General features: G+C 41.7%; 1 protein-coding gene and 1 long non-coding RNA gene across 6 annotated transcripts in view; one reads left to right on the top strand and one right to left on the bottom strand.

Moving 5' to 3' along the window:
- RPL15 (ribosomal protein L15) overlaps window positions 1–20,133 on the bottom strand; it is a 431,201-nt gene that overhangs the window by 203,011 nt on the left and 208,057 nt on the right. The gene's annotated exons all lie outside the window — the stretch shown is intronic.
- LOC138161689 (uncharacterized) overlaps window positions 1–20,133 on the top strand; it is a 185,685-nt gene that overhangs the window by 91,340 nt on the left and 74,212 nt on the right. Inside the window, exon 2 of one of the 4 annotated variants that reach the window (XR_011168437.1) lies at window positions 15,383–15,438. The exons of the other annotated variants lie outside the window; for them this stretch is intronic. This is a non-coding gene — a long non-coding RNA (uncharacterized lncRNA). The remainder of the gene's footprint in view (window positions 1–15,382; window positions 15,439–20,133) is intronic. 4 annotated transcript variants of the gene reach the window in all.

The raw sequence follows: 20,133 nt of genomic DNA, 5'->3' as shown, positions 1-20,133 counted from the left end.
GTCTGCTTACTTTATTCTGTATCTGTTCATGCTGGTCTTCCCATGGTTTTCTGAATTCCTCACCTCTGTCATTTCTTCTTTTTTTTTTTTTAATCAATTGGGGTTAAGTAACTTGCTCAAGGTTATTCTGGTTATTTCTGGGTGTGGTGCTGAGTATCTGAGCCCAGATTTGATCCCCAGGTCATCCCGACACTGTAACCGGTGCTCTTACTCGCTGAGCCACCTGGCCACCCCTAAGCAATTGGGGTTAAGTAGCTTGCTCAAGGTTAAACATCCAGGTGTTTCTGGGTGGGTGCTAAGTATCTGAGCCTGGGATTCGATCCCCAGGTCATCCCGACACTGGAGCCGGTGCTCTTACTCGCTGTGCTACCTGGATGCCCCCTCTGTCATTTCTTAGGAAACTATAATATTCTGTTATAATCATATGAAATCATTTGTTCAACTGCTGTCCAACCAATGAGCACTCATGCTATTTTGATTTTTTTTTTTTGGCCACCACAAAAAGCATTTGCCATGAGTATCTTGATATTTACGGGTTCTTTTTGTTTTTGACTTCTTTGGTAATCCCCTCATTTTAATCCCTATTTTCTAGATGAGGAAATAAGTCCACTGAGGTTAGGTGACCTTTCCAAGGCTACACAGGAAATAGTAGGATTTAGGTTTACTAACTCCAAATCCCATATTCTTCCAAATCTACAGAGGGAACTTAGGTCCTTTGTAAATCTTTTTTTTTTTTTTGCAAAGCAACTTGGATTAATTTTATTTATTTATTTTTTGATTGAAGCATACTTTAAAAAAATTTTTTTTCTCCCATACCCCTTTCAACTTTTCCAGTGGATCTCAGTGCCTGTATATCTTATTTCCCAATTACATGTAAAATAGTATTAATAATAGTATATATATATACATACATACACATATATATACATATATATTGAATATTTGATTTTAAAACTTTGAATTCCAGATTCATTCCCTTCCTCCCTTGTCACCCACCCTTACTGGGAAGGTAAGCAGTTCAGTATAGGTTGTACATGTGTAGCTAATGCAAAACAATAACATAGTAGATATATTGTAAAAGACTGACTATATTTCCCTCCCTCCTATCCCACCTCCCACTTGTTCTATTCTCTACTTTGATCCCATCCCTTTTCAAAAGTGGGTGCTTCCAACTTCCCTCCCCCCCAGCCTGCTCTCTCTTCCATTATCCACCCTCTCATCCCCTCCCCCCCTACTCTCCTGGAGGGTGAGATACCCTATTTAGTGTGTATTTCATTCCCTCCTCGAGCCAAATTCAATGGGAATAGGGTTTACCCATTCCCTTTTGCCTTCCTATTCTTCCCCTCCATTGTAACCATTTTTCCTTGCCTCTTCTGTATGAGATAGTTTACCCCAATCTGTCTCTCCCCATCTCCTCTCATTATATTCCTTTCTCACCTCTTAATTTCACCTTTTAAGTATCATCCCTTCCTGTTAAATTGGTCCTGTGCCCTCTATCTATGTATACCTGTAAACATATATACGCACATTCACATGTGTATTCATATGCCCATATACCCTTGTATATATATATGTATATATATATATATATATATATATATATATATATATATGTTTCTATTCCCTTCAACTACTGAGAAAAGTTTCATCAGTTACAATTATTGTTTTTCCATGTAAGAATGTTAATAGTTCAACTTTGATAAGTTTGTTATGATTTCTTTTCCCTGTTTACCTTCTCATGCTTCTCTTGCTTCTTGTATCTGAATGTCAAATTTTCTATTCAACTCTGGTTTTTTCAGTAAGAATGCTTGAAAGTCCTCTATTCCACTGAATGACCATATTTTCCCCTGAAACATGATACTCAATTTTGCTGGGTAGGTGACTCTTGGTTTTAATCCCAGCTCCTTTGACCTCTGGAATATTATATTCCAAGCCCTTTGATCTCTCAGTGTAGAAGCTGCCAGATCCTGGGTTATCCTGATTGTGTTTCCACAATATTCAAATTGTTTCTTCCTGGCTGCTTGTAATATTCACTCCTTAATCTGGGAATTCCAGAACCTGGCTATTATATGCCTAGGAGTTTTCTTTTTGGGATCTTTTTCAGGAGGTGGTTGGTGGATTCTTTCAACCTCTATTTTGCCCTCTGGTTCTAAAACATCAGGGCAGTTTTCTTTGAGAACTTCCTGGAGGATGATTTCTAGGTTCTTACTTTGATCATGGCTTTCAGGTAGTCCAATAATTTTTAAATTATCTCTCCTGGATCTATTTTCCAGGTCAGTGGTTTTTCCCATGAGATATTTCACATTGCCTTCTATTCTTTCATTTGTTTGGATCTGTTTAACAGCATCTTGATTTCTCATAAAGTCATTAGCTTCCATTTGCTCCTATCTAATTCTGAAGCAATGATTCTCCTCATTGAGATTTTGAGATTCTTTTTTCATGTGGCAAATTTGACTTTTTAAGGCATTCTTCTCCTCATTGCCTTTTTTGAGCCTCTTTTGCCATTTGAGTCAGTCTGTTTCTTAAGGTGTTATTTTCCTCAGTCAGGCTGTTGATTCTCATTTCATAATTTTCTTGTATTGTTCTCATTTCTCTTCCCAATTTTTCCTCCACTTCTCTTATCTGCTTCTTAAGGTCCTCTATGGCCTGTAACCCACTTGTATTTTCCTTTGAAGCTTTTGGTGCAGGAATTCTGACTTCACTGTCTTCCTCCTGTTCCATGTTTTGCTCCTTTTTGTCCCCAGAATAGGAGTCTAATGTTGGAACCTTCTGTCTGCTTTGTTTCCTTTGCCTGGTCATGTTGCCCCTCAGTCACTTGACCCCTGGGCTTTTTGCCACAGTAGAACTCTGCCACCAGACAGGGGAGCTTTCGTCCCAAATGCTGGGGTTTCCTCGGTTGCCGGAGGTATTAGATGGGTGCCCTCTCTGAGGTCTCCACATGCTCTGGCAAGCTGGACACACACCCCAGGACACACCCTAGATTCCACTCTAAACTGCAATCCAGATCAAAGAAGGTTAAAGCAAGAGTGATTACCCCTCAGACTGGTGCTTGGTCCCCCTACACTCTGCAGGCCAGGAGCTGAAGCCGCCACTTGGTGCTGGCTGGCTGTGCTGGCGTCTCAGCGGCTTCTCACTCTGGGGGGCAAAATCTCCCACTTATTAGGTCCCAAAGTCCAGATTGCACTGACTTCTCACTTTGTCCTTCGCATCTATGTGTTGATAAATCTGGAAACGGCCACAGCTGCTGCTGATCTGAAGTCCCTCTGGCGGGTGGCTGGTCAGGCCTGCCCTGGGGCTAAAGCCTCGGCATGGGGCTGGGCTCGGCTCCCAGAGCACTGCACTATCTGATTCCTGCCAGCCTACCGGGCTGTCCTCAGCAGGAGGTTAGCTTCTCTGTGTCATTTTGTGGGTTCTGCAGCTCCAAAGTTTGTGTGGAGTGCCCTTTTTACATGGATTGGGGAAGGTGAAGCCGGAACAGCAGGGAGGTCCTGCTTCTACTCCACCAGCTTGGCTCCAACAACCGGTCCTTTGTAAATCTAAGGTAAACAGGCCCTTTCAAGAAGGTGGGGAAAGGCTGGCCACAGGGATGTCTTTGGTACTACCAGCAAGCTCTAATCTCCTTGTTCCAGTCTTTAGTATCACCAGGGGTGTGCTGGAACAGGCTCTAACCTGTTCATTTCAGTGTGAGCATTTTTATCTCAGAACAAACCCTCCAAATCAGGGCTTGATTGACTGTATTTTTTTTATTGTACAGGTTTAAGATAGTGATAGAGAAAATGTTAATGTTGCAGATTAAACTTCAAAGTGAGCACAGTCTTCCCCCCACCCAATGTTAAACATTTACTAGAACCGCCCCCTCCCCCTCCCCATCACAGAATCTCAGAGTTGGAAGGGATCCCAGGGGCATCTCATCCAACTCATACTTGGACTGAATCCCTCTCATGACAGACATGATGAGGCATTCTCCAGCCTAGAGTGATGGGAAACCTCCTTCCTCCCATGGCAGTCCCTTCCTCTATGCTGGGGCATTTCCTTACATGAAGCCTATGTTTTCCTCCTGTTCACTCACTGTTTTCAGTTCTTCATGCTGGGGTCTAATCTCTCTTCCTGGTGATATCCTCTCAAATACTTCCAAAAAGCCATCATGTCTACTCTGATTCCGCCATGTTCTATTCTTGGGGTTGAACATTCCCATTTCCTTCAAGGGAGACTTCTGTGCATCTCTGTGACAAGGGATGAGTGGGACTTTTCCCCAGAGCAAGGCAGCACATGTACTCTTTCAGAACGTATACTCAATGGAAATGAATGTCCGGTTAGCAAGGACAGTGACTAAAACTAGGAAGCCACCAGATGGCAATTTTTCTTCTTATAGCTTCTAGCTGTCACTTAGCCCAAATGAGTCCCTCTCTGACCCAGCCCCTCCTCACTGCAGCCTTCCTGGTAGCAACTCCATGATTCTTTTAAAATAATTTTTTATGGACATCTTTAGTTTTTGCATCACTTATATTTCCTAATGGAACCAATGCTCATCAGAGGGAAAAAACTTCAGTAAAACTAACCAACATCAAAAAAGTCTGTCTTTATCTGCAGTGTTCCAAAGCCATGATCCCCTAATCTTGCAGAGAAATGGGAGAGATGCCTTTTTCTATCTCCTCTTTAGGGTTAAGTTTGGTCATTATGATTTCATGCATTGGATTTCACCTGTTTTCTGTTTGATGGTCTTTTCATGTTCTGAATATATGGTAGGTCTTCCTGGTTCTCCTTACTTTACTTTGTATGAGTTCATATAAGTCTTTCCATGAGTCTCTGTTTTCATCATTTTCATCATTTCTTTTTCTTTTTTTTTTCTTTTAAAAGCAATAGGGGTTAAGTAACTTGCTCAAGGTTACACAGCCAGTTATTTCTGAGTGTGGTGCTGAGTATCTGAGCCCGGATTTGATCCAGGTCATCCTGACACTGGAGCCAGTGCTCTTATTCTCTGAGCCACCTGGCCGCCCCTTTCATCATTTCTAATATCACAAAAAATGCTGTTATATTTTGGTGTGTATTCTATTTTTGTCATGGACCTCCTTGGAATGTGTGCCTAGCAGCAGAATCATTAGGTCAAACAGTAGGAACATTTTGGTCATTTTTTTTTTCCACCACAAGAATTCAAATTGGCAGCTCCATGTTGCCCAGCTCACAATGGCTGGTATCCTGGACTCTCCTTATGAAGCCTTGAGTCAATAAGTCAAGTCAACAAGCATTTTTTAAGTACTTACTATATGCCAGGCCCTTGCTAAGTCCTAAGGTCTGAGTTCTCTTCTCATTCCCAAGTGAACTTATCTTAAAAAGTTAACTTGAGAGGAAACCTTTCCTATTCCATGCCCAAGCTGCCAGTTTCTAAGTGCATCTCTGCTCATGGGGCATGAATTCATGGGGCAAAGGGCTCTTGATTATTGTGGTCATCTTTCTCTTAACACCTTCCAGGCTCATCAGTGTCTTTCTGTGATACCCAGAACTGAACACACACAGTATTCAAGGTGTGGTCTGACCAGGGCAGAATATAGTGGGTTATCACCTACCTCCCTAATTCTGAACAAGCCTCAAGATTCTCTTAAGGCAGTCTAAGATGGCAGTTGCTTTCTTGGCCACCATATCACACCTTTGACTAATAATGAGCCTTCAGTGCACTAAACTACCCAGGACTTTTTCACACGAACATATTGTCTAGATGTGTCTTTCTCATCTTGTACTTGTGATTTTTCTTTAACCCACTGGCCCTTATTGGCCATATTTAGGGATTCATACATAATTCTGGCTATTTCTATCTCATGTTTCACTTCCTCCATTCAAAGGAATAGTTTGACTAGAATGCCTCATTCAAATTAAAGTGGTTTTTAGAAAATATCAAAGAGGAAGTTAGAGAAAATGAATAATTTTAAAATTATAATATTTAAGAAGATATTTATTTTGATGATACTCTTGTTTTAATCTTATTATGAAGGTCAGAGGATGTAAGCAGAAAAAGGAAATGTCCTATTTTTGCCATATATATAACCCAAAAAAGGAATGAGCCAGGGCTAGGGGACAACTCTCAGAGAAGACCAACTGGCAGGGTGGGCAGGCAGTATGCCAATTGGTTTATGCTATTATTATCCCCTAAATTGAACTTAATGTTGACTACTGGCTGTTTTAAAAAAGGAAAGCACTTGGAAAGATTTACACAAACAGATGCAAAGTAAAGTGAGCAGAACCAGGAGAATGTTATACACAGTAACAGCAACACTGTATGGCGAAGAACCCTGAATGATTTAGCTATTCCCAGCAATACAATGATCCAAGACAATCCCAAAGGACTCATGATGAAAAATCCTATATGCCTCCAGAGAAAGAACTGATGTCTGAATATAGACCAAGGTACTTTGCTTCCTCCCTCCCTCTCTCCCTCCTTCCCTCCCTCCTTTCCTCCCTCCCTCCTTTCCTCCCTCCCTCCCTCCCTCCCTCCCTCCTTTTCTCCCTCCCTCCCTCCTTCCTTCCTTCCTTCCTTCCTTCCTTCCCTCTTACAAAATGACTAACATGGAATTGTTTAATGTGATTGCACATGTATAAGCTATATCATATTGCTGACCATCTCAGGGAGGGAGAGGAGAAGGATAGAATTTGGAACTCAAAACTTAAAAAACCCCACAAATGTTAAAGTTGTTTTAACATGTAATGTGTGTGTGGAAGAGAATAAAATATTCTTTTAAAAAGGAATGCAAAGATCATAATTTCATTGAACAGAAAAAGAAACAACAAAAATAAGCAAGCTTCAAGGGGTGGAGATGAAGGCTTGTGAGGGTCAAAGAGGAGCAGGACAAGAAGGTACCAGAAAGTGTCCATTTAACTCGTTGCTCCAACACAAGTTAGAGTTCCTTTAGGAGCAGGATTTTTCGTGGAACTGACCCCATATTCAGCAGAAAGATCAGATTTTGAAGGTGTGGCCCCCAAAAGTCTGGAATTCAGTCTTTTCTTATCATGTGTGACATTGACATTTTAAAGAGATGTAATAATAGTCAGCATGAATTCCTTTTTTTTTTTTTAAAGCAATCAGGGTTAAGTAACTTGCTCAAGGTTACACGGCCAGTTATTTCTGGGTGTGGTGCTGAGTATCTGAGCCCGGATTCGATCTCCAGGTCATCCCGACACTGGGGCTGGTGCTGTTACTCGCTGAGCCATCAGCATGAATTCTTAACCTGGGGTTTGTGAACTTTTAAAAACCATACATTTTAATAACTGGATTTTCCACATAATTGGTTTTTTCTGTAATCCCATGTATTTTATTTTATGCATTTAAAGCCATTATCCTGAGAAGGGCTTCAGCAGACTTGCCCAAGGGATTCATGACACAAAAAAGGTGAAGAATTCTTAGTGTGATGGGAAGAAGCTGAGACTTGACATCAGAAGACCCTTAGGTTCAAATTGAACTCCTGAGACTTAACTAGCTATATGACCACAGCCAAGACACTTAGATTGCCTAAGCCTCATCTGTAAAATGGGTATAATAATACTTAATGGTACATGGTACCTACCTCGTGAGGTTGTTGGGAAGTTCAAATGAGATGTTTGTAAAGCACTTTCCAAAGTCTAAAGCTTTGCCCCTCTTTTTTTTTTTCCTTTTGGAGGGCAATTGGGGTTAAGTAACTTGCCCAAGGTTAGAAGGCTGGTGTTTTTGTGTTAAGTGTCTGAGGCTGGAACTGAACTCCTGACTCTGGGGCCGACACTTAACTCACTGCCACCTAGCCACCCTCACTTTGCCCCTCTTAATGTAACTTAAGCTCATTTTTTTTAATCTGTTCTACCACATGACTGTCTTCTGTTGAGCTCTCAGGCCAGTAAAATCCCTAGATGTTTTTCAGAACAATTGCTATCTATCCATGACCCTTCTCCCCTCCCCCATCCTATAATTGTGGAGGTGAATTTTTTTTGCACCCAATGCAAGACTTTGTATTTCTCCCTATTGAACTTCACCATATAGATTCAGCCCAAAGCTCTAGCCTTCCAAGATCCTTTTGAATGCTTAAATGCAGTGTTCCTCCCAGTCTTGTTCCCATACCCTCTCTGCCTTTCTTTAGGTCACTGACAAAAATACACAAAGTCTTGGAGACCTCCTGCTTTGATGACACTGAGTCATTGACTACTATTGTTAGAGTCCAGTAATCCAACCAGTCCTGAACCTATTCCAATATAGGCTAATTTAATCTATATCTCCATCTTTACCACCAGAATAACATATAATGCTTTATCAAAAGCTTTGCTAAAATCTAGGTACCTTTTAGTCTAGAGCATTCACCTTTCCTACTAGCTTAGTAATCCTGTCAAAAAAGGAACTGAGGTCAGTCTGGCATGACCTCTCCTGGGTGAAGCCAGCTTGCTCTCCATAATCACTGCTTCCCCTTCTAGAGGCTTAGCCACCATCTCTTTAAAGATCCATTCAAGAATTTTCCTAGCAATCAAAACCAAACTCACTTGCCTATAGCTTGTAGGTTTTATTCTCTTCTTTTTTCAAATAAGTGTTTACTGAACTAAACTGAATCAAATGCAAATAATATTCCTAAAACAGGTCTGTGCTGACCTGAGTTCAAATCTTGCCTTAGATATTTACCAGCTATATGACTCTGGGCAAGTCATTTAACCAGTTTGTCTCAGTTTCCTCAGCTGTAAAATGGGGATAATAACAGTACCGTGTTTCCCCGATAATAAGACCTATCCTGAAAATAAGCCCTCCCCTTACTGTGTAAGATTCCTCTAAAATAAGCCCCCCCCCAAAATAAGCCCGATTGAGATTGCTACTGTAGTGAAGGTGATCCCCTGTGCTACACGCTATATACCCTCTGTATGCACTGTCCCCCCCCCGCTGTGAAACGCACGCCGTGCTCTGAGCTGCATCCAATCAGAGCTGCAGCAGTGAGCGCGTCATCCTGTTCTTCCCCAGTGATTTGCTTATTGAATAAAGGTACATTTTTTTGTTCACATTTACCTGTTTATTAAAATTGCTGTCAATGTTCATTAAAATAAGCCCTCCCCTGAAAATAAGCCCTCTGGTGTTTTTCTGTCAAAAAATTAATAAGACAGTGTCTTATTATCGGGGAAACACGGTACCTACCTCCCACAGTTGTTGTGAGGATCAAATGAAAGAATATGTGTAAAGCACTTAGCACAGTCCCTGGTATGTAGTAAGTACCATATGAATGTTATCTGTTCATTATCATTATCAGAATTTTATGGCAATTTACAAAGTACTTTGGATATATTATCTCATTTGACCTTCACAACGCCTCTATAAACTGGGTGTTATTATTGTCCAATTTTCACAGAGGCTGAGAAATGTTAAATTACTTTTCCAGCTAGTAAGTGACTGAAGCAGGGCTCCAAGAACAGATTGCCATCTGCTAGGCAGTTGCTATCAGGTATCTATCTACACAGTAAATTGCTGTGGCTCCCTATTATCTTCGGTAGTAAATTCAAACTACGCTGTTATGCCATTTAAATCTCTTGGCATCTCAGTCCTGAACTAGCTTCCCATCTGACTTACCCTTCCTCCACTCTAGGGTCCAGCCAAAGGGATCTTCTCGCTTTTCCCCACAGAAGACTCTCCAATTCCCCTCCACATGTTTCTAATCTGATCAGTTGTATCTCCCCAAGATGCATCTTGACCTCTTAGAATTCCTAGTTTCCTTTAATGCCCCAAGTGATCTCCACCTTCTGCAGGGAGATTTTTTCAGTCTCCAGTCTCAATCCCCACTCCCACCCCCAGGACCTAATGTCTTCCGATTCCCCTCAGATCACTTATCTGGTGTGCTGGCATCCATAGATGTTGTCTCTTCTCCTAGCATCTAAGTTTTTTTAGGTCAGGGCTCGTCTCACCTGTGTGAGGCAGTGAAGGGAGGCCCGTGGAGCATGGACACAAAAATGCTGGCGACACAAAACCAAAAATGGCAAAAACCCTGATCCTCCAGGAGGTTACATTCCTATGAAATCCAACAAGAGCTTGAAGGGGTGTCAGAGATAATCCATCCCAACTCCCAGGCCACTATCCCACCCATTGGACCACCCACCTGCGTTGTACTACAAGGGAGACCTTGGAGAATTGGTCCAGGACTACCCATCCACCTCTCTGGACGTGCCCAGAGACAGACCTTGGGCCCATGAGAGACTGTTAGAGACTTGTGGAGATGGGCAGACCTCATTCCCCCTCCTTGTCTTTTTTGGCTCGCACCTTGGCTGGGCCCTTAACAGTTCTCTTGGCTTCCAGTTTTGCTCAGCCATGAGCTAATCAGCTCTTCCACATAGCTTCATTTCTCTAAGGGTTGGGTTTAATCTTTTTTTTTTCCCTTCCTTAAAACAAACCACTAAACCATAATCCAAAGTGAGAAGCTCAGAAATTGTTTAATGATTAGACAAAGATGCTAGTACGTGGTTGGTATGGATGGCATAGAAGAAAGGAATCCACAGGAGAAAGGAGAGCGCCACGGAGCAGAGATCTTACTGGAAAGCCTGCCCCACCCCCTCCACCACCACCTGGGTCTGCCTCCTCTCCTCTTGGGTGCCTTAGTGGCCGGCCTCAGACAGTGGTGCAAAATGTAAATTCCCTGCAACAGAAAGGAGTGCCCAGCCATCCCTGGGGGAGCTCCTGTTCCAAACAAATATAACAATAGAGTTAATTAGCATTGCATGGTTCACGAAATCCCCTTGAGGGGACCCTTCTTGGATTTAAATCATCGCTTGTGCTGGAGATGGAAGGGCTCCCACTGTGCAGACCCTCTCCACTAACTTTTAATAGATATCCCCCTTCTGCACGTCTCCCCCTTCCCCTCCGCTTTTTTTTTTTTCATCCTTCCCTGCTGGCTTTGAGGGGGTAGCAGCTGAGACTGGGCCATTCAGCAGCACTTACCAGCTGCATGTTAATGCCAGGGAGGAACAGCCCCCTCCTGTCCCAGTGGGTCCTTCCCCACCTACTCACCCACCCCCAAGTCTCACTCCCCAACTCTTTGCTTTTCCCCCTTACCTCCTTAACCCTTTCGGCATCACAGGCCTCTGCCATTACTTGGGTAGGAACTGGAAGTAGGTAGATCTGGGACAACTCAGCTTCTTTGCAGGTGAGGGGGAGGTGAGCTGGGCCCTCCACCACCCTTAAACTCTCTTCACTTTCATTCAGTCTCAAGCATTTATTATGTGCCAGGCACCATACTAGGCATTGGGGATCTTAGGGCTGGAAAGGCCTTGAGAGATCATGGAGGCCAATGCCCTTATTTTGCAGACGAGGACATTGATGTCCAGTGACTTGCCTAAGGATTACACAGCTAGTGAGTTTAAAGGTGAGGCTGACACATAGTAGGTGCACATAAATGCTCCATCAATTGATCCTGTGTTCAGAGTGGGTTGGTTCACCTAGTAGGGCTATATTTATTAAAAGAAAAAACTTAATTCCAAATAGGAGTTTCATAGAAAATATGCTTAAGTAGTTTAACAAAACCATTTGGAATTAAGCTCCGAGTCACAAGGTAGAAAGGCATTCACAGGTTGGCTTCTCCAGCTCCCCTTTCATTTAACCCTCACAGAGCAGCCACATAGCATTAGTTGGGTGTGATGTGCCACTGGTCGTTTGGGGCAGTGTAATCTATGGCAAATAGAACAAGAAAATAGTCAGAACAGCTAAATATATACAAGGACATAAACTGAATCAATCTTAGGTGCAGGACAGGAGACTGGGAAAAGTCTGGCCCTTCTGCGGCTCAGCCTGGAAAGCTGTAAACACTTTGGCCCTGGCAGGTGATCTAGAGCCTGAGCTCATCATGCAAGGAGGTATGCAAACTGCTTTTTGGGCTCTTGTCCCCCCCTTTTTTTCCAGCTTGATCTTCTCCCTCCTCAACAAAAAATGAATTGTTCAGTAGGGTTTGCAAATGAATAACTCAGGTTGTTTCTGCAGACCAGCATGGTTTTCTAAGTCAATATGTGGCTGCAGGTATTACAGTTTAGTGCCCCCTATTTGAGTCTGACAACACCCCAGTAGACAATGGGGCCATAAAGCCAATGGACAGCCAGCAGGTCACTTCATGAAGTTCATCATCTGTGGGTTTGTCACTAGGCAATAAAGCCACAACACATTCTCAGTCAAGGCTAAATATTAACCAGAGACTTAGAAGGTGATGGGCATTAACTATCCCCTTGGGCTTATCACTGCCTGCTACAGAAGATACCAGTCATTGGTAGCCAAGAGCTGAAGGAGTTTTAGAAGTGAAAGAGCCTTGGAGAGCCCATCTAGTGCAGCCTACCCATCTTATGAATGAGAATATTGGCCAAGAGAGATGTCATATTTTGCTTAAAATCATACAGATTTTTAAGTAGCACAGTTGAGACTCAAATCCAATTCTTTGACTCTAAATCCAGTATTCTTTTCAGGGAAACATTTGATGGTCAGATTCACAAGTCAGAAATAGGTTTAAGTCATAGGGATGTGGGGCTCCCTGCCCCCACTCCCTCCCCACTTCAATCCAAAGTCTATACTCAGCAGCCAAGATGAGTCCAAACATATCTTACTCTTTGCCCCTCTACCTCCAATCAATAAACCTCAGTGTCTCTTTATTCCCTCCAGGAACTTGTTTGGCTACCTACCTCTCCCACACCTCTCACTTCAACAGCTTGGTTTTCCTTCAAAATTTATCTCACTTCCCAGTTACTACTTCTGGAGGTCTTTCCTCAACCTCTACAGCTGCTAATGCCTGTTCTCTTGAAATTATCTTCCATCTACTTTCTCTGTCTTGTATCTCCCTAGTTGCCTACACATTGTCTACCCCATTAGAATGTAAGCTCCTTGAGGTCAGCAGCTACATTTTTGGACATTCTTGTTTTCAAAGAGGACTGATGACATGATGTCTTGACTTGTGGGTGAATTGGATTTAAGTGAGGCAGAATTGCAGTTGTTACCCTCATTCTATCTTCCAGAGTCATTAAAGTACGGTGGTAAGACAAAAATCAGGATGGCTGGTGATGGTCAGAGACAAAGGGGCTGACCTTGGTGTCTTCGGTATTTGACCAAGCTCTTAAGAGCTGGCAAATTCTAAGTCTAAGCTTTCACTCCTGCAGTCATTGGATTTGGGGGCTGGAAGGGATCTTAGAGGTCAGAGATCCTTAATTATTTTCGTTTCACCCTTTTGGCAGTCTGGACCCCTTCTGGGAAGAATGTTTTAAAATGCACAAAATATAAAATGAGGGGGATTACATCGGAAACTAACGATATTGAAATAAAGTTACCAAAATATAAAAATTTCCCTTCCTCCTAAGTCTACATATGGACCCCTTTATAAGAACCATTATAAGCCAATATGATCCAAGTCTACAATAGGATTGTAAAATTTAAAGCTAGACTGGACTTTGGAGGTCATTTAATAAACCCCCCCAAAGTTAAATGGCCTACCCAAGGTCATATGAGTCATAAATGGCAGAATTAGAATCAAACCCAATTCTGAGATTCATCATTATCACCATCATCACAGTCATCTTAGCTAACATTTATATTGTGCCCTCTATGTGCCAAGCTCTGTGTTAAAGTGCTTTACAATTCTTCTATCACTAGATCCTCACAACAACCCTGGAAGGGAGAAATTACTATTGTCCCCATTTTACAAATGAAGACACTGAAGCAAACAGAGGCTAATATCTGAGGCCACCTTTGAACTTGGGCTTTTCTGACTCCAGGTCCAGTACTCAATCCCCCGAACCACCAATTTTGCACTGAGCTTCCAAATACAGCAGGTGAATTGTGTGGTCTTACAATTTCTAAGAGTAGAATAGTGGGCACTGGTCCCTCGTGAGAACATCAACTTACAAGGGGTTGGACCGATACTGTACCTTGCAAGGTATGGTATTGGTCCAACCCCTTGTAAGTCATGTAAGGCGTGTCTTTCTCCTTTCCAAATTTATTAAAATCAAACCAAGAAGATCAAGTTCTTCCCTTGACAAAACAAACACATTGACTGTCTTCATTAACTCAGGAAAGCAATCCCGAACAGCCTTCTCACTGGGAAGTTTAGAAAGGGAGTATTTTGGGTTCTCCATCCACATAACTAGAGACAGACCAGGTTCATTTTCCCTTGGGTAGAGCACTTGCCATGACTGCTTCAGATCAGAGGGAGTCAGAAAGCAGGAAGCATGCAATTACTTCTCTCCATATCACCCTAGAGATAAACAGGCCTGCCAGGGTGCTGTTTTTCCTTCCAGGAATTCCTTGTCCTTGAGTGACATTGTGGAAAATTAACTTGAAATATTATCAACAACCAATTTGTTCCCTTTAATTCCAGGTAAGGAGCCATGCCTCATTGCATTGTACTTGGTCATTCCAAACACCTGACCCATTCCACAGTTGCTGGGTGAATAGTAATTACTTTACCATTACTTTTGCACTCATAAGCCACGGGCAAAATAAAACCCAACATAAGGAACCCTCCTGAAGCTTCATGGAGCCCAGTGATCCCTACAACTTTCCTTGGGAAGTGACATTGCTGAGTTAAAGAGTACACACAAGTCAGTGATTTGGGGTGTGTGGTTCAAAATTGTTTTCCAGAATGTGGCATCAATTCCCAGTGCCACCAACAATGTATCAGTGTACTTGAGCTCCTACACTTTTCTGGGGACAGCCATTTTCTCTTTGGGTCATCTTTGCCAATCTTATAGGTATGAGTTGCAACATTAGAGTTGTTTTAATTTGCATTTCTCTCACAAGGAATTTGGGGCATATTCCCATATGATTGTTGATAGTTTGCATTTCTCCTTTTGAAATTTGCTTGCTCATATACTTTGACTATTTATTGATTGGGGGTAGTTCTTATTCTTAAATATTTTAGTAAATTCCCAACATATCTTGGATATCAGACTTTGCTCAAAGAAATTGCTTCAAAGATTCCCCTCTCCTCCCCAGTTAGCTACTTCCCTTCCAATTTTATCAGGATTGATTTGATTTGCACAAAATTTTTCAATCAATTATGTAGTCAAATTGTCCACTTTATTCCCCATGATGCTTTCTAAATTTTGGGGGGCAAGAACTTTCCCCCTACCTAGAGTTATGAATGATATCTCCTTTTTGTTCCTTTGTTTATGTTATAACCCTTTAAATAATAATAATAATAAGCATTTATAGAGTATTTTAAGGTTTGCAAAGTGCCTTACATGTGTTATCCCACATGTGGGTCATGTATCCATTTGGAGATTATTGTATTGTTGTACCTGATGTGAAATGTGGGTCTAAACCAAGGATGTGTTGGTAAATGTTTAACAACCAGGTCTCTGGAGAAACAAAATGTACACATGATTTTAAGTTTTATCTGTATTATTAACATTTTCTCCATTGCTTTTTCACATTCAGACAATTAACCAAACAATAAGTCAAGGCCTGATTTGGAACATCTTCTGATTTCTAAGGTATTTTATTGAACATTATATATACTGTATTTGTTTGCTTCCTGGTCTTGCGTTGGTAATCCGTCTCACTGATCCAATTTTCTATTTAAAAAAAATTAGCACCATGCAGTTTTGATGATTACTGCTTTGTGGTATAGTATATAATATGGTATATAGAGTGTAATGTGTTTTGTCCTTCATTCTTGAAGAGGACCATGGCATCAGGGAGATAATACATGACTAGCAGTTGACTTTGATTTGAGTGAGAGAGGGCTATGCAAGGTCACCAGCTTCACTTTCTCCTCCAGAGCCATCTGGGTCCAGTGGCCAGATATTCATCAGGACGACCGGAGATGACAAGGATGCAATGGGAGACCCTGGCCCTTTTAGGCTAAGGCCTTTTCAGGCTCTCACTTCAAGATGCCCCTTCAGTGAATAGGACTCTTTAAGGAGTTACTAAAGGGATAGCCCCTTTAATTAAAAAAAGGGAAAAAAAAATCAAACTGGGAGGGGAAGATCCTTAGGGTTCCTGACCAAAAGAGAACGAGTTACTATGTAGTATTTACATTCACTCTGTGCTAGAAGGGCAGGTACCTATTTTCCAATCTAGGAGCTCTAGAGTGAACTGGGTTTAAGACTTGGTCTTTGAGAAAGATGCCCGATGAAGGCTATTGGGTCCTGTCTCCCGCCCAACTACCATGTGTCTATGAACTCATAACACCACTGGGTTTTTTTTGTTTATCCTTTCTTGATCTCAGGTGAATGACAATCCAGAGATAGAATTGACCAGATGACAACCTTGTGAACTCTGAAAGGTGAAAATAGTCATCAGAATCACCTTCACGTATGGAATTTGCAGCTGAGTTCACTTGTAACAGCATCAGCTGATTTGGATGAGGGTCCCTGCTCCCTTTGCCTTGCTCAGACCTGAATCACTGACCCTTCCTCTCCTTATTTCCTTTTGCTCCTCCCTTTATACCCTGTTTTCCAAGGTTGGAATTTGTTTTGCTAATGATTTTTCCCTCCCTGACTTTGCCCTCCATCTTCCATCTCTTTCTTCCTTTTCCTCGTCCCCACCAATTTCTCTGTTGAGCTTAGCATATCACTACATCACATCCTCAGGCTAACAAAACATGGACTACAGGACAGGATAGGGAAGGAAAAGCATTTATTTAACACTTTATTATTTGCCCTGCAACTGTGCTAAGCTTGGGAGACACAAACATAAGCAAGCATGGCTGTCCCTGCCTTCAAGAAGCTTGCGTTCTAATGGAGAGGATAGCTTAGAGAGGAATAGCTATGGCAGCTAATGGGGGAGTGTCCTCAAGGTCAGGACAGGAAGAGAGGGAGCACGAAAGTCACTGGGGATTAGCACATTGGGTATGTATCTAGGCTACATATGAGGCAGATCATTCATGAAGTCACAGGTTTGGAGGTGGGAAAGATCTTACCACTCTCATCCACTGTTCTCTGCAGCTTCCTCTCCCTGGGCTAAGCAGGCTACAGCTCCTCCAGGGTTCTAGGACGCTCTGAGGGATCTGTGAATACCTCCATCTCCACTGGCTATGTGTTCCCATTATTAGGGGTCTATGACTCACACCTCAGTCCCATTTAACCACTTACCATCTGTTAGTTTTCACAAAGACGTATTTACTCCCAAAGTACAAGACCTTTCGAAAGCCCCAAGTGTGGAGACTCCGTTCCCACCACTGGATGCCAGGAGGGAAGGGATCATTGATATCTCCTAGAAGTAAATGAGGCAATCAGATCGTGGCTGACCATGACAAGGCTTCGAACGCCTCTGCAGCCAGTCAGACCCCTCCAACACTTGATTAGCTAATCAGAATGAGTGACACAATGTCCACAGTGCTCTCCTGTCTCTCCAAGATACTTCCTTTACATGTCATCCTCCCAGAAGCAGATTTTCCATATGGAGAGATGCTGTCCTAGAGAGATGACTGTGTTCCTGAACCAGACCCCAACTGTATACAATTAAGGAAACAAATGACAAACAATGTTAAATGACTTGGTCAAGGTCACATGGATAGTGTCAGAGGCAGGATTTGAACCCAGGTCCTCTGACTTTAGAAGCAATGTTTTTTTCACTCTACCATGTGATATCTGTTTCACCTCCAGGACCCATTTATTTGGCATTTATTGTAGGAGCTGTTACTTAAACATGGGATGAAAGTTCTTTCTAGGACAGAGCTCAAACTGCATTTTTATATCTCATAACTATTTTATAAACATCCATGTTGGGCTCAGTTCCTTTCCTCTAGGGCTTTACGATCTTGGATTCATAATGTTTGAGTGAATGACCGTGGAGAGAGCAGACAAACAACTGAATAATAAACCTTGAGCAAAGAAGAGAAAGATTAAATATGTTGGCTATGAGTCCAAGGGTACATGTGCTGAGGGGTAGGGTGAGCCAAGAAGGGGAATTTGTTCATTCATTCTCTCAATGACTGTTAGCCAAAAGTGTTCATGTGTAGAGACAGTGGCATTAGGAAGGCATCTTTTTTTTTTTTCTGGGATGCTTCATGAAAGAAGGGGAATCTCCTTTAAGAATAGGAGAGAGAGGGGCGGCTAGGTGGCACAGTGAATAGAGCACTGGCCCTGGAGTCAGGAGGACCTCAGTCCAAGTCCAGCCTCAGACACTTAACACTTACTAGCCATGTTACCTTGGGCAAGTCACTTAACCCCAATTGCCTTTCCTTCCCCCCTCAAAAAAAAAATAGGAGAGAGACATAGCACAGAGGGCTTTGGGATGAGTCCTTATTCCATGGTAGAGTTTGGAAAAGGCCTTAAGAGGCCAGGGTGTGATATTGGACCACTGAACAAGTTTGTCTAAGAGCAGACTGATGGGGGAATGGGGAAAGAAGAACAGCAAATGAGGAAAATAGGGCTGCTTGGTAAGTCTTTAGAAGTTGAAGGTTAATGGTGGCTAGGTGGCAAAGTGAATAGAGCACCAGCCCTGGAGTCAGGAGGATCTGAGTTCAAATTTGGCCTCAGACACTTAATACTTAATAGTTGTGTGACTTTGGGCAAGTCACTTAACCCCAATTGCTCTGCCTTCCCCCCTCCAAAAAAGAAAAAAGAAATAAAAAAAATAATAAAAAAAAGAAGTTGAAGATTAAAACCTTTAGAGAGAGGGGACCACACATACATTTTAGAGAGCTAGGCATCTGGTATTTTTGCATACTTTGGGTGTGGAAATTTTTTTCTTCTGAACACGACCCATGTAGGACATTTCTCCACGTTCCTTGGTTATAATAGTCAAAACTTTGTCTAGTAATTTTCTGAAATCTTGTCTCTACTTATTCATTACACTTTCCTTTTCAAAATAACTATTTTCAAAACCATCAGCACTTAAGCATTAATGCCCTTTAAAAGCATATCACTAACAATTAAGTTACAAGGCTAAAACCCTGGGATTTTTCTCCAAAGTCCTTCAGGATATTCAATTATAGATACTTCTTTTTAGTGGTGCCAAGCCTCAATCTCAAATAAAATGGTTTATCATAATAAAACAGATTCCTGCGTATTTGGCATTTATTTATAGTCTTAGGGAGAGATGCCTTGGGCAGTAAGGCTAAATCCATATTCAGCTAATATGTTTCAGAGGCAGGATTTGAACTCAGGTCTTCCTGATTATATCTACTGTGCCATATTGTATTCAGCCAAGTTACTTGACCTCTCTGGCTCCTTGGTTTTCTCACCTGAAAAATCAGAGGCCTAGACTCAATGATTTCCAAGGTTCTTTCTGGCTCTAAATTTATGATGCTTTGAATGGATACCAAATATAATAACTCACACTGTAAATCACTTGTAAACTCTGGTCTTTAGTGTCTTCTATCTGGCACAGAGGTAAAATACTTTTAACTTTAGGTCACAGCCTCTTCATAATAAAGTACTTAGTAAAAATGGCAAAAGGAAATTTTTCCTCATCGGGACCATTTATTATTTAATGGATGGACTCTGTGGGGATCCAGATTTTTAAAGTTAGTTCTGGATATTAATTTGCTGGAAGAGATTTGATTGAATTGACCCCTTAAAAAAATCTGTGGTGGGATCGATGGCAGCATTGAGAGACTCCTACCAGGAATAACAAATCACAGCCCTGCTGCTGTCTGCCCTGGTCAGGTCACATCTGGAGTGTCTTGTTCTGGTCACTGCATTTTATGAAGGTCATGGATACATCAGAAGGTGGGAAGAGAGGGCAACTGGGTGATGAGTTTATACCATGGGATCATTGGGTGAAGGAACTGGAGTGCTGAGCTAGAGAACAGATGACTTAGGAGGCACACGGTTCTCTCTTTATTCCCTCTTGTGACAAATATACATAGCCAAGCAAAAAAAAAAAAAAATCCAGCGTTGGCCCGGTTTGAAAATAAAAGTCTTATTCTGTATTTTCAATCCAAAATCTCTTCGTTAGGTGGTAGGTGGCATGCTTTATTATCAGTCTTCTGGGATTATAGTTGGTCCTTGCCTTGGTCAAAATTCTTAAGTTATGAGTTAATTTAATTTAAATTAAAAGTTCAAAGCTGTTTTTCTTTATAATGTTGTTGTTACACAAATTGTTCTTCTGGTTCTATTCACGTTACTTTACATCAGTTCATCTAAATCTTACCAAGTTTCTTTTTTTTAATATTCCACTGCATATATATATATATATATATATATATATATATATATATATATATATATATATATATA

Source organism: Petaurus breviceps, unplaced genomic scaffold, assembly GCF_028583685.1.
Source record: "Petaurus breviceps papuanus isolate PSGF00001 unplaced genomic scaffold, PetGlider_PUasm1.0 185, whole genome shotgun sequence".
NCBI lineage: Eukaryota > Metazoa > Chordata > Mammalia > Diprotodontia > Petauridae > Petaurus > Petaurus breviceps.
Note: the sequence above shows the minus strand (reverse complement) of the source record. Positions and strands in the feature narration are given on the sequence as shown.